This window comes from Parasteatoda tepidariorum, chromosome 4 (genome assembly GCF_982258835.1).
Source record: "Parasteatoda tepidariorum strain Cologne lab strain chromosome 4, Ptep-v5.0, whole genome shotgun sequence".
In the NCBI taxonomy this organism is placed as follows: domain Eukaryota; kingdom Metazoa; phylum Arthropoda; class Arachnida; order Araneae; family Theridiidae; genus Parasteatoda; species Parasteatoda tepidariorum.
In genome coordinates, this window is record NC_141758.1 from 32,019,564 (window position 1) to 32,032,659 (window position 13,096).

At 28.0% G+C, this 13,096-nt stretch overlaps 1 long non-coding RNA gene across 1 annotated transcript; it reads right to left on the bottom strand.

Moving 5' to 3' along the window:
- LOC147810866 (uncharacterized) lies at window positions 1-4,601 on the bottom strand. The gene is made up of 3 exons (XR_015432860.1): window positions 4,271-4,601; window positions 1,113-1,259; window positions 1-278 (listed from the first exon to the last, which is right to left on the bottom strand). It is a non-coding gene; the product is annotated as an uncharacterized LOC147810866 (long non-coding RNA).
- Window positions 4,602-13,096: the final 8,495 nt, after the last annotated feature.

Consider the following 13,096-nt stretch of genomic DNA (forward strand, 5'->3'; position numbering starts at 1 on the left):
ATGTCCATTAAAGTGTTGCCAAAATATCTATTAGGGCTTGAACGGTTGTCAAATGTGTAAATGAAATATACATTTTATTAAACAGTAAAGAATAATATACTAATTTCTATAATTTATAGTATTCTTTAATACAATCAATTGTTTCTAAAACAAAACTGTGTCAGTTGAGGCGAACTTAGTCTTCCTGCCTTCCCGGTCGTTGGCGGTCGCAAGAGCTTCACCAAATTTTTCAGCTTTTTCTAGTCAGCTAGTTTCTTTAAACAGTCTGAAGGGAGCAGCTGAAAAAAAATAAGACATGAACTGTGGTTAATTTTAATATTTTTAAATTAAAAGACAAATAGCTACATTGAAAACATTACACGAACTAAAGTAGAATTCATCAGCCCCCCCTTTTTTTTCCTTCTTTTTTTGACATATTAGGGTAATTTGCTTCTAATATAACCTCAAGCTTTAGAAATATACATTTTCCACTAATAAAAAGCATTTTTTTTTAAATCATGCTTATTAATTACTTTCTACAGCTATGCCAGTCTATATTAAGACAGCATTTAATGTGTACTTTAATCTGTACACATTTAATGCTATCCAATCAATCTCAAGAATCAAAAAGATTTTTAAAAATGTAATTTCAAATGTGTTGGAATTTAACACACACCAAGAAAGAAAGTAATTTTAATAACTAAAATTAATTAATGCAGCAATTTATTTAAAATAAATTTTAAAACTAAGAAAAGAAAACAATAAAAGTATCAATAATTTAAAACACTGTTTTTTAACTTTCAATCTTTCAAAATCAATGATTTTTTAAAAAAAAATCATTTGATTTAAATCAAGCTGATTTAAATCAACAAACGCTGATAGCTAGAAGTTGAGAAAAGACTCCATGAAAAATATTACAAAACTTTAAGAGTGGCTAATTTTTGAACTTTGAAATATACAATGCTGTAAAATGTAAAAGTATTGGAGTTTAGAATACAAACTAAGCAAAATAAAACAGGAAGGACCAGGGTAAATAATTTAAGGAACAACTGATGCATTTTAGTGCAAGATAATGACTCATGAAAAAGTAAAGTCTTATTACAAATTTTAAAATTCTAAGTCTATAAAATTACCCAAGATGGCGTTTGTAACCGCTGAGAGGATTTCAAAACACTGTTTCCTTTTTCCTTTTAATTTACAATAGATCATCGTCAATTCCAAGATGGTGCTGAAGTAAAAGAGCATAGATAGCCTTTACAGATGGTTTCAAAATAACATATCTGAAAGAGAAAAAAAAGATGTGTATATATATAATGTTTTAATAACCATTACAAAATGTACCTCATATTTTATCATCAATAAGACCATACAAGTAAAACAGGCACGGGATTGCTGAAGGAAGGAATTATCTAAATTTTTATAATATATTATTTCTTATTTCAGTCACTTTATTCTCTAAAAGAGTTCTTGCATTAGTTCTCTACTTTGTAAATGAGAAGCTTCCAAAGCAATGGCCTTTGCTTAAATATATTAAACATTGCAATATCAGATTGTATGTTAACGAATCCAATTATCAAGAATTCTATGTATAAATTGTGTGCGGAGAAATACCAATACCATCAAAACACTTATCCCAGTCATATTTGACTAAAGAATCACATAAGTTAAAATATGTTGCAAAGTTGGGACATATTCAGCTATGGATTGCTTTTCATTTTGATATGTACATGATATCTGCGACATTTTAGATTTTCAAATCACTGACTTTCCATCAATAATTCCAAGAAGTTGTCATGACTTACCGAAGTTACTATTTTATCCGACATTAACACTACAATTAATTCAAAAAAGCATTATAATAACATTAATTGAAATGATAGATATAACCAAAGCTGTTATACTACTCAGAATCCTTCAGGCAGAATTTGTTCGAGCTATCTGCGACAAAACTCTCTAGCACAAATATCTTTCTGCAAGATACTTTTCACAATAATAAACATGTATGTTACTAATTTAAAATAACAAAAGCTCTGTGTTTACAAAAAAAAATATATATATATATATAACTTTTTTTAAATTGAACGTGTAATTTTTATTGTAACATTACATGTAACATTTTTGCACTTTGTTGGGAGGCAGGGGGACACAGAAATTATTTCCTTCGTCTTTTGTAACTAATCATCACAATGAAAAAAATTGCAAATTATTTTATCCGCAGTAGTACTTGGCGAAAAAAAAAATTGATGACAAATTCACACGAATTGGTCACCTCAAATGAGTGTTTCGTTTCTTGATTAGGCTGTTGTATAAAAATATCGTATAAAAATTATCAGATTTAAAAACTATGGAGAAATCAATAACAATAACTGATAAAATTCGACAGAATTATTGACCTAAAAAGTAAATACCCAAATACAAGATTCAAATTTTTCAGGTTGCTTATCGGGAAATTTAAAATCCACATCAATAACTGACGAAAATACAGCAGAAAAAATAAATCAATTGACGCTACTATCGACATATATTGAGCTCGTCTAAAAGTTATTATTCAAATGCATGATTCAAATATAACTGGTAAATTCCTGTCAAAAACTAAATAAAGGTAATTTTTTTTTTAACTTTTCAAAAGAAAAATCTTTCTGCAAGAACTGACTCTGTAACGTTCAGCGAAAATGTTTTTGTGTCTCTGCAAATCTGCCACGGGGCTCTGAATCTTCTCATTCATTGATATTAAACTTAAAAATTGAGTAAAGAAAGAGTTGAAGCATTTAAATAGCTGAAAAAAAAATACAAAAGCAAATAACTATTATATAGTTATTTAAAGCTGCTTTTTTTCTTCTTAAAAGTAAGTGTAACACAAAAAGCCTAAACAAGAATTTTAAATTGATTAAAATAAAAAAAAAATTAAACAAATAAAATAATTAATAAGATTCTGAAATCACTGAAGTTTAAAAGATAATTTGCTCCAGAAAGGATGTCCTTCCCTTAATTATTTTAAAGAACACAATCAAAAAATTTTATATTTTAATAAAATACGACTGAGATTGAATATTTTGTTACAAATTCAGATATTCAGAACGGTGTGAATAATGTGATTCCATTTTTAAAATTAAAATTTTTCAGTTACCTAAATCCGCAATTTTTTTAAAAAATTTGTTAAGATCATGACAAATTTTGTTCAATAATGAAATCCATGACTTTCTAGGTGTGCAGATACCCTATATGTAGCCTAATAAATACATATATGTACCCAAAGAATAGTATCAGCAGAGATACCCTATTCTTTGGCACGAGTACATGGGAGAAACATTGAACAAGTTCGTCATCTTTCAAGTCATTCAGACATTTTTTTAGTCCGAGAAGAGCAGACAAATTGTTATAGTGCACAGAACCAATAAAAGTAAACAAACAATAAAAGTAAACAAGATCTTTGGGAATATCAGAATTGATTAATGTGATATAATATAATAGATAACAAACTTCAGTTTATGTAAGTTAAAACCCCTTCTGAAATTATGAATCACTTGATTAATGAGCTACTCGGTTCGGTAAGTAAGATGTAGACACATAAAATTTTCATGATTCAATTATTTTTTTTGTAATTTGAACATTATATATTAATTAGATACATTAAGCATAATATTAAATAATAATTAAACACACACACATATATGTATGTATATATATATATATATATATATATATATATATATATATATATATATATATATATATATATATATATATATATATATATATATATATATATATATATATATATATATATATATATATATATATATATATATATATATATATATTTACTGCAAACTTGTACGGTTAAAAAGAAAACTTCTTACTAGCAGCAACATTAGATATCTTATTAAATCTTCAGTAGACATATTATATCAATCTAGTAGACATACTAAATCTTCAATTTAAAATTTCGAAAAAAAACATTTCAATCTACCATGACAAATTAATAATTAAAAAATATGCAAATATGATCCATTTGTTAGCTCACTTAGCTTTTAAATTTTTAATTAGTTCAAGTATTAAAATATATTTTTCATCGAACGTACAAGTTGGCAGGTGTGAAAAAATATAAACATAAGCATGCCAGAAGGCTTAACACCTCCAAACATGTTATAAAATTTCGGCACTGTTTGTAAATATGAGAATTGAATAACGTGATATAAATAAATTGTTAAGCAGCCTGGACAAGAAAAAGGAGGAAATCAATGTAATTGTTGCAAGATATAATTATATATATATTAAAAACAGCACATACCTGCCAAGATCAGAAAATTCGCTCACTTCAACAAGGTGCATTAATTCCCCTTCATCTTCAGCTGGTTTAAGTTTTCGGGCTCGCTAAATCGAAATAATTTTTATTCCATTTACTTTATGCGCTAAGGTATAAATCTTATGAGACGGAATTAGATTTAAATATAAGTAGAGAAAAGATAAATAGATCGCAGGTGTAGCGGAAAATGATAAACAGCATCTTAAAGGGTTAAAGTTACGGTTCCGAGTGGAATAGATCGTAGATTTCAGTATTTAGAGAAAACGATCGATGTCGTGACAAAAACACGATTGCAATATTGATATCAAATATTGTCCGGGTGTGGTTCGGATATCTCTAAATTTATATTTTAAATTTATTTTTTGGAATTATAATAATTTGACGTCATTTTTTGTCTTTTAAGTGATTAATTTTGATTTAAGAACACAATAAAGTTTCAAATGATAAGTTTTACAAACAGATTTTTAATGTGAAATCGACGGGAATCGTACAATATCGTACACACAATTTCGATTTTCGCCAATATTGACTATGTCGGTCGATGTAGACTAAAGCTGTTACAATATCCCTGTGCTACTTGGGAATTAAAGTAAAAGCAAAATAAGTCTGTCAAATTAGCAACGACTACATTTAAGTTACCGTTTTTTATTTAATTACATCCTGATTTTGCGCGAATACTTTTCTGAAACACCCGTCCCCAAGGGGTTAACATGTGTCATTTAATTGTTACATTTCATGTAATCTGTCTATTGTTTTTGCTTAAGTTCTCATTACAGGTTACAGGATGAATGGGAAAAGGGCTATTATTGGCCTCAGAAGCTCAGCTAGACTAAACAGAAAAAAGTTCTCTATTTTTCAGCTATTACTATTTTTTAAACAAAATGAAGCTCAAGTGTATCTGTTTAATTTGAATTCGCAGTCAACGAACGCAGTTGATAATGTGCTGTACGTGTAAAATGTTCTATCATAAGTTGCTGCTTTCTGCCTAAAAGTTGAAGAGTCACCTTTTTTTTTTTATAGATGCTAACAGCTCCGCTTTCTGTGGAGTTTTAATAAAATTGGCAGCGACAAAGCTTGTAGAATGAGGATAATTGCACTTACTTTTAAAAAATGTCACTCCGAGTTTATTTCGAAAGAGTTGCATTTTATACGGCACTTTTAATTTTTGATGTGCAGTGGTGGAAAATATTAATCTAAAAATAACTTAAATTCCATTACCACTTGAATTTTTTTTTCCAAAGGGGAGCAAGTTAGTATCTCTGTTAATTTAAAAAGCGCCTTTTTGAAAATGTGGTAAGATACTTAGACTTAAATTAAGAGGAATATTTGACTCATTAGTTAGCACTTAGGTATTAAAAAATTCAAATTATATAATTTCAAATTAAGATAATATACTAATTACAGGGATTACAACTGTGCTTTTTGCAAAATATTTTATAGAATGATAAGGCAATCGGAAACTAAAACTTTCCGAAATTTCGATAATTTTGCCAACATTTTAAAAACGTGACCACGTAAAAACTGAGATAAAGTGGCTTTTCGTATAAACTTTTGAATGATTTATATACATTGAGTGGGGAAAATAACTTGAAATCGAATTCACAAAACAGAGAATCATACATTAATACGTAAACTGAGCTACAACTGTAAGAAAGTTGTCCATAAAGTGCAGACAGTTGACAACCCTGTATACACTGGCTAAGTCGGGTTGCTATAGTTTGTCTACTGTAAGAACTCTCCCCGCCACAAAGTCTGAGGCCGCCTGCTGCTGTGGAAACAAGAATAGCGCATTTCAGGGAGGGCTAGGCTAACTCAATAGACCGAAGAAAAATATTCCCTTTCTCTGGCCCACCCGAGCCAAAACCATACCTGCCAACTTTTACGCATTTGGCGTAAAATTTTATTTTTATATTTGAAGTGGTAGTAAATATATATTTTCTTTACTTTTATGAACTTAATTTTTAAATGATTTTGATCACCACTATTTGTAAAAAAATTAAGCATATATATTAATATGTGTTACTACCAAGGTCGTCAGCTTAAGCATTTTCAAATACAGCGTATTTTTTTGCTTAAAATTGAAATTTTTATTCCATTTCAATACCACTGGACAAAATCATAATGGAAGGGATTAAAAGTTGGCAGGTATGCAAAACCTATCGTAAACAGTAACCCCATACCCCTACTTAAAAAAGTTATACCTCGTTACCATAGTCTGTTTAAAGAGATAACAACTGAATAAAATTAATTGAATTTCTACCATTCATTCGTTCGTTGTTGTAGACTGGGCATCTGAGGCCTACATAGCCCTTTTCCCATTTTTCTACCATTCATTACATTATATAATTTTATATAAATAACATATTTTGGTTGATAGGAATATTCAGTTTTTCCAATTACAAGTGAAAAGAAAGAGAGATAGAGTTAGAAGATTTCAACATTTTGAAAAAGAGACATGTACCAAAAACAGAGCATTGGCATTTAAACGGTTAAGATGCAATTTATCATGACCCCGAAACTGGGCATCTGGGGCTGTCTCCGGCCTTTTTGCTAATCATCATGGATCTCAATCGTTTCTAGCGGAATACATTGTGGGTGTTGGAATGTAAATGGATGGGAAAAGAGGCATTTTACCACTTACGCAAATTTAAGGTATCTTTGAGGTTTATATGAGGATGATTTGAAGTGTCAAAGTTGAATTTGATTTCAAAAACAACCTTTAAAGATCAACCTCCTAAGGTGTATAATCAAGGTGAGGTGCATAAAGTTGTTTTTTAAGGCTGATGGAAAATTACTTTAGAGCAACAAGCTTAGGAAGGTTGTTTTTGAGGTGTACTGATAATTTTTTCTATACTTCAAGCAAATACGTATATTTGAGGAGGGAATAATTTAAAACGATCTAAACTAATATCATTTCTGAGTTACATATGAGGTTGATTTTGTGAGGTGTAAATGAGGTTGAAATTGAGGTTTATCAATGAGGTTACTTTTGGGGCAAAAAATTACCTCATATTCTACCTCAGGTGTATTTTTGACGTCTGTCAACCTAAAAAAATTTATTTTTTTGGTAAGGGTATTTACATAGTGAAATTTTTACATTTTTTTTACGTCGCATGTCTACCTAAGTAAACTGCTGGAGTCGTTTTCCGATGTTTTCTGGTAATATAGCAAAATGAAAATATAATTTAACTGGGCTTCGCACTGTTTCTGCAACGAATCTGATAATTAGGATTAAGAATTTGTTTTTTAAAAGAAATGATAATTAACTGATCCAGTGAAAGAGATTTCTGTTTGAGACGGTACACACTCCGTGCCATTAAAATTTATCAGCTTATAATTAGGCAAAAACTACACATTATAACAACAACAAAAAATTCAACCAGTAAATTAGAGAATAAATAATTATTAAATAATAAATAATTATTAAATAATAAATAATTATTAAATAATAAATAATTATTAAACAATAAATAATTATTAAATAATAAATAATTATTAAATAATGATTAATTATAGAAATTAAATTTGTTTTGATTGATTTATCTTTGAAAAAACACGAGTTTTATAACTGTGTGTAAAAATTTTTTTCATTGGTTTACTTAAATAGTTTTAGAGATATGGTGAAATACGATTAACGTGAAATTAACTTTTGACCTTTCTTCAGACTAAACAGCACATTATTCAGAGACTTTTGAAGGTCAAAAATCCAAATTCGTCTCAAAAAGTTCATGTCAATTCAGAAAAAGTACGTTTTTGTGTAAACTCATTAAGTTATCCTCTGCTTAAACTAATTAATAAAGCTGATTAATGTGATTATACCATTCACACTGTTCAACCACTCTTTTGCAATATTTATAGCCAGGCATTAATGGATTTAAAGAAAAAACACACTAATAATAATAGGACTAGTACAGTCCGCAAAAAAAAAAAGATATCACCCTGAATAACTTTCGTTCTAATGATCCGATTTTCACGAACTAAGTGTCAATCTTAATGGTTCCTGGGGGTGACCTCAAATATGCTAATTAATTAGTGCTAACTATTAATTAAGTTACGAAATCAGACACAAAAACGTACTTTCTCTGAATAAACATATATTTTTTTTTACATATTTGGAATCTAGACACTTGAATTAGGGGGGGTAGACAAAATTTTAAAACAATTGGGTCGTAAATTGGGTTGCAATAAAGGTTTATATATTTGGCGATAGTCCAGAAAACCGCCAAAAAAAGTCGCCTCCGCAAATAAATATTTTAAGATAACCCTTGACTGATTCAAAAGAGAAACGCTTAATTTTACTAGGTTGCTAGGCAACCAATTTCTGACTGTAAAAAAATTGAAATAATGTTTTGTGATTGCTCTGAGAGGTTTAATTAATAGTTAATAGAAAACACCTCGAAGTTTCTAGGCAATAGACAATTTTTAAGTTCATTTATGTCCAAAAAGCAAAAAAAAATAAATAAATAAATAAAATAAAAAATTATTTTAATCTCTTTTGAAAAGAAAATTTGAATCAATTTATAAGTTTTCAGAATTTAAATACATGAACTTTTTATCTGATATTATTTAGATTATGCTATTTTTGCTATGTTTATTCGAGGATTTCATACTAAAATCAAATTAACATAACTTATAATAGCTATATACAAAATTTTAGGGATAATGATTTTTACAGCTTTAATCGAGTCTTCTAGGCATGAAAGTTTGAAGGAAAAAAAAGTGCATGAAAAATAAAATGTAGATTGTATAGTAATTCTAATGCACATTCACAAGGTTTTCTGTAATTTACGATTTCTTTTTTCTATAACTCAATGAATTGCTGAATGTTTAGTGGCATTTTTAAAACATTGAAATATGTTATGTTTAAGAATAAGATATAGAAATAATATGTTGCATATTGTATGATTCATTGTTTAAAAAATTGCTTCATTTTGCTAGATATTTACGTTACATGGTTTTCTTTGGATAAAGATGATTAGCAAATATCATCCACATGTTTCGATACATTCTGAAACTTACGTTCGCAAATTCACCATAAAATGTCGCACAGCATATTCTTCAATTACGATAAGCTACATTTACCACCAAATACTGCTACTATGATTATTTTTGTTATATATATATATATATATATATATATATATATATATATATATATATATATATATATATATACATATATATATATATATATATATATATATATATATATATATATATATATATATATATATATATATATATATATATATATATATATATATATATATATATATATATATATATAACGTCGTTGCCGAGTGGAAGGATTAAAACAGGTCATAGGTCGGGAAGGAGGGTACAAAATTTATTTATTAATTATTAGACAAGAGCAGTCATGAGAATGAGTGAAAGTGCACATGAAAAGTTGCGCTCCTTGGTTATATGTTAGGGAAAATCTTGCAAAGTAAAATCCGTAATATGTCTTAATTTAGGGAAAGAGGGAACTCTTAGTAGTTGCTATTGGTTTATGAAATAGATCGAACGTTTCCCACACAAGAGCAAAGGGAAAAATGTCCTGCTCTTAATTAAATGCATACTTGAGCCAAAAATAGATTTAAGAACAGGATGTGGTTTTTAAAAGTGTGAGAAAGTATTTCGTTTAGAATAATTAATTAGGATGAAGTTTTATAGCAAAGAAACTAACATAAAAAGATTAATTGAAGCTTTTTATGTTACATATATATATATATATATATATATATATATATATATATATATATATATATATATATATATATATATATATATATATATATATATATATATATATATATATATATATATATATATATATATATATATATATATATATATATATATATATATATATATATATATATATATATATATATATATATATATATATATATATGATATGATATGATACTCTCTTTTTAAACAGAGCTCGTAAGGCCCTTAAGATACTGAAATGGGGGCACGAAAACTTAAAAGATTTTTTTTTTCCTAATGCCCGCCTGTGTTAACATCAGTCAATTCAGGCATCTACAGGGCGACAGATATCTGTGTGGCCTAAGGATTCCTAACGAGCATCAAACATTCTCAAAATTAAGTGTTCATTCACTGGAAAATTTAGTGTTTATTCAATTTAAGAACTGTTCCTTCACTTGGTTATCTTACTACTTATTATTTAAACCACCAAAAGCTTAAAACAATATTATGTAAGTTATCTAAATTTTTTTTACATAATTTGCATTTAATAACAAATATGTCGACATGCATTTAATAACAAATACGTCATTTAGCTAAAATTACAAATTTTGAAATTTTTATAATTTTTTTTTAAAGACAAGCTAAGCTTAAGTATTCCTTCACTGGTTAGTTTACCCTATAAGATTTTGAGAAATTTGCGATGTTGTGAGAGATGCTTAAAAATGTTGACTGCGTATTTTTATTAATATTTATAAAATATATATTCAAGAAATTGATGAATATTTTATTCCAAATTTATTCATTCGTATGTATATTATTAAAATTTTATCAGTTATTGAGAAAAAAAAATCACATTAAAGAAGCACAATCTGTTGTATAATCATATTCTATCAGAAGCATGCTTTTATAAAACTCCACATTCTCTGAATAAAATGTATTTTATTCAATAAAATGTTTTATTCAAATTTCTTCACTAAATTGCAAATAGAATTTTAGACGACTAAAGAAGAAACATCGTATTTTATAGCTTAAAAAAATAAAAATGAAAAGATAAGCAAACGATTATTAGCGAAAAAAATATGAATGAAATTTTATGCTAAGCGCGCGAAGTCAAGTTCCTCGCAAGTTTATCACATTTTAATATTAATCGCTCCATTTAATCATTTCTTCATTGTCGCCAAATTATTTTTTTAAAAATAATTAATTTTAATTTTTCTCAGCTTCTAATAAATAAAAACAGTTGAAACTTTAGATTTTTCAATTGAAAAATATGTAGATTAATATGGTATAAAAAAATTCATACCTTATAATTCAAAAATTTTTCATCCTTAATTTAATTAAATAATAAAAAATAATTAACAATTATTAAAAATTATTTTTTTCGTGAAATTATCTTTGGGTAAATGAGTTTTATGACTGGGGGAAATTTTCTTCGAATTGCTTTATTAGTTTTTAAAATATGACTAAAAACGTAAAAAGTGAAATTAACATTAAGGGGTACGAACTTTGAATCGCTCTCCTGACCAAACTATGGGGACCATATTTCCCAGATTGCGGCTACCCCCTATATTTTGAAGGTTAAGAATCCAAATATGTAAGAAAAAATATATGTTTATTCAGAGAAAGTACGTTTTTGTGTCTGATTTCGTAACTTAATTAATAGTTAGCACTAATTAATTAGCGTATTTGAGGTCACCCCCAGGAACCATTAAGATTAACACTTAGTTCGTGAAAATCCGATCATTAGAACGAAAATTATTCAGGGTGATATCTTTTTTTTTTTGCCGACTGTACATACATGCAGTGATTAAAACATTAGTTAGTTGTTTACATATTTATAATTTATCCTCTGGCTGCCTACTTCTCCCATGCTTTCTACAGAAAATGTAAATATATCTAAATTTACTCCTTCTGCGATGTTCACTAAATTACATTATAGCCATATATCGTTGAAATGAAAAGAGGTGTAATATTAATTTATAAGAAATATCTTGTATACCTCTCAACTTAAAAATTTTTCGATTATTAAATAAAATAATAAAAAATAATGAATATTTACAAAAAGTTATTTTCTTATGGAATTATCTTTGGATAAACAAATTTTAAAATTGTGCATAAAATTTTTCTATTCGCTTAAACAGTTCCAGAGATGTGGAGAAATACGCAAAAAGTAAAATTAACAGTAAGGGGTCCAAACTTTGGATCGTTCTCCTGACCAAACTATTGGGACGATACTTCTCAGATTGCGGCTACCCCTATATTTTGGGTATCGGGAAACCGAATCCACCGAAAAGAAGGTATGTTTATTTAGAGAAAGTACGTTTTCGTCTGATTCCGTACCTTAAAATATCGTCTTCACAAATTAATTAGCACAATATCACCCTCTTGAACCATTAAGATTAGGTCCTAGAGCGTGAAGCGTGAAGATCCGAACATTAGATCAAAATTTATAAAAGGTGATCCGTTTATTTTTTTGCTCATTTTACAATCTGAAACTTCGTAAAATAATACTTAAGGTAAAGATAACTGACCATTCGAAAAACTTTGATCCTAAAGCAGTTTTTGAAGCCTATATTTCAGTTAGAACAGTTTTAATCTATGTATTATTTCAGTTTCAATTCAGTTTTATTTTTTTTTTCAGTAATTATTTTTTTTTAGAGGAAATGAAAATTTGTTTAAACAAAAATTGTTTTGTACTTTTTGTAAATAACGATAAGCAAATTCTTTTGGTTGTTTACCGCATAACCTAAAGATAAAATTTAATGTTAAAAGTATTGTGTTAAGAAGGACGTCTGCGTGAAGTTCATTGCTTTGAAAGAGGACTCTAACCTGAGAAAATAATTAAAAAAAATGCCCCAGACATTTCTACTGCGTCATGATTAACTGGTTTCTAAAAGTACTAAAGCTTTCCCTTTTGGAACCTTCTTACTAATTGAATGTTCAAGGCTGATATTTCGCCATAGAGTGCTCTCTGTTTGATCACGTGACTCGAAGGTTAGATTTGGCTATTTTATTATTGGAGAGAGGGCTTTCATTTCTTTGATACAACTGTCGGACATATAGTAAGCGTGGCTGAAGTTTATGTCTGCACGGTCGGAT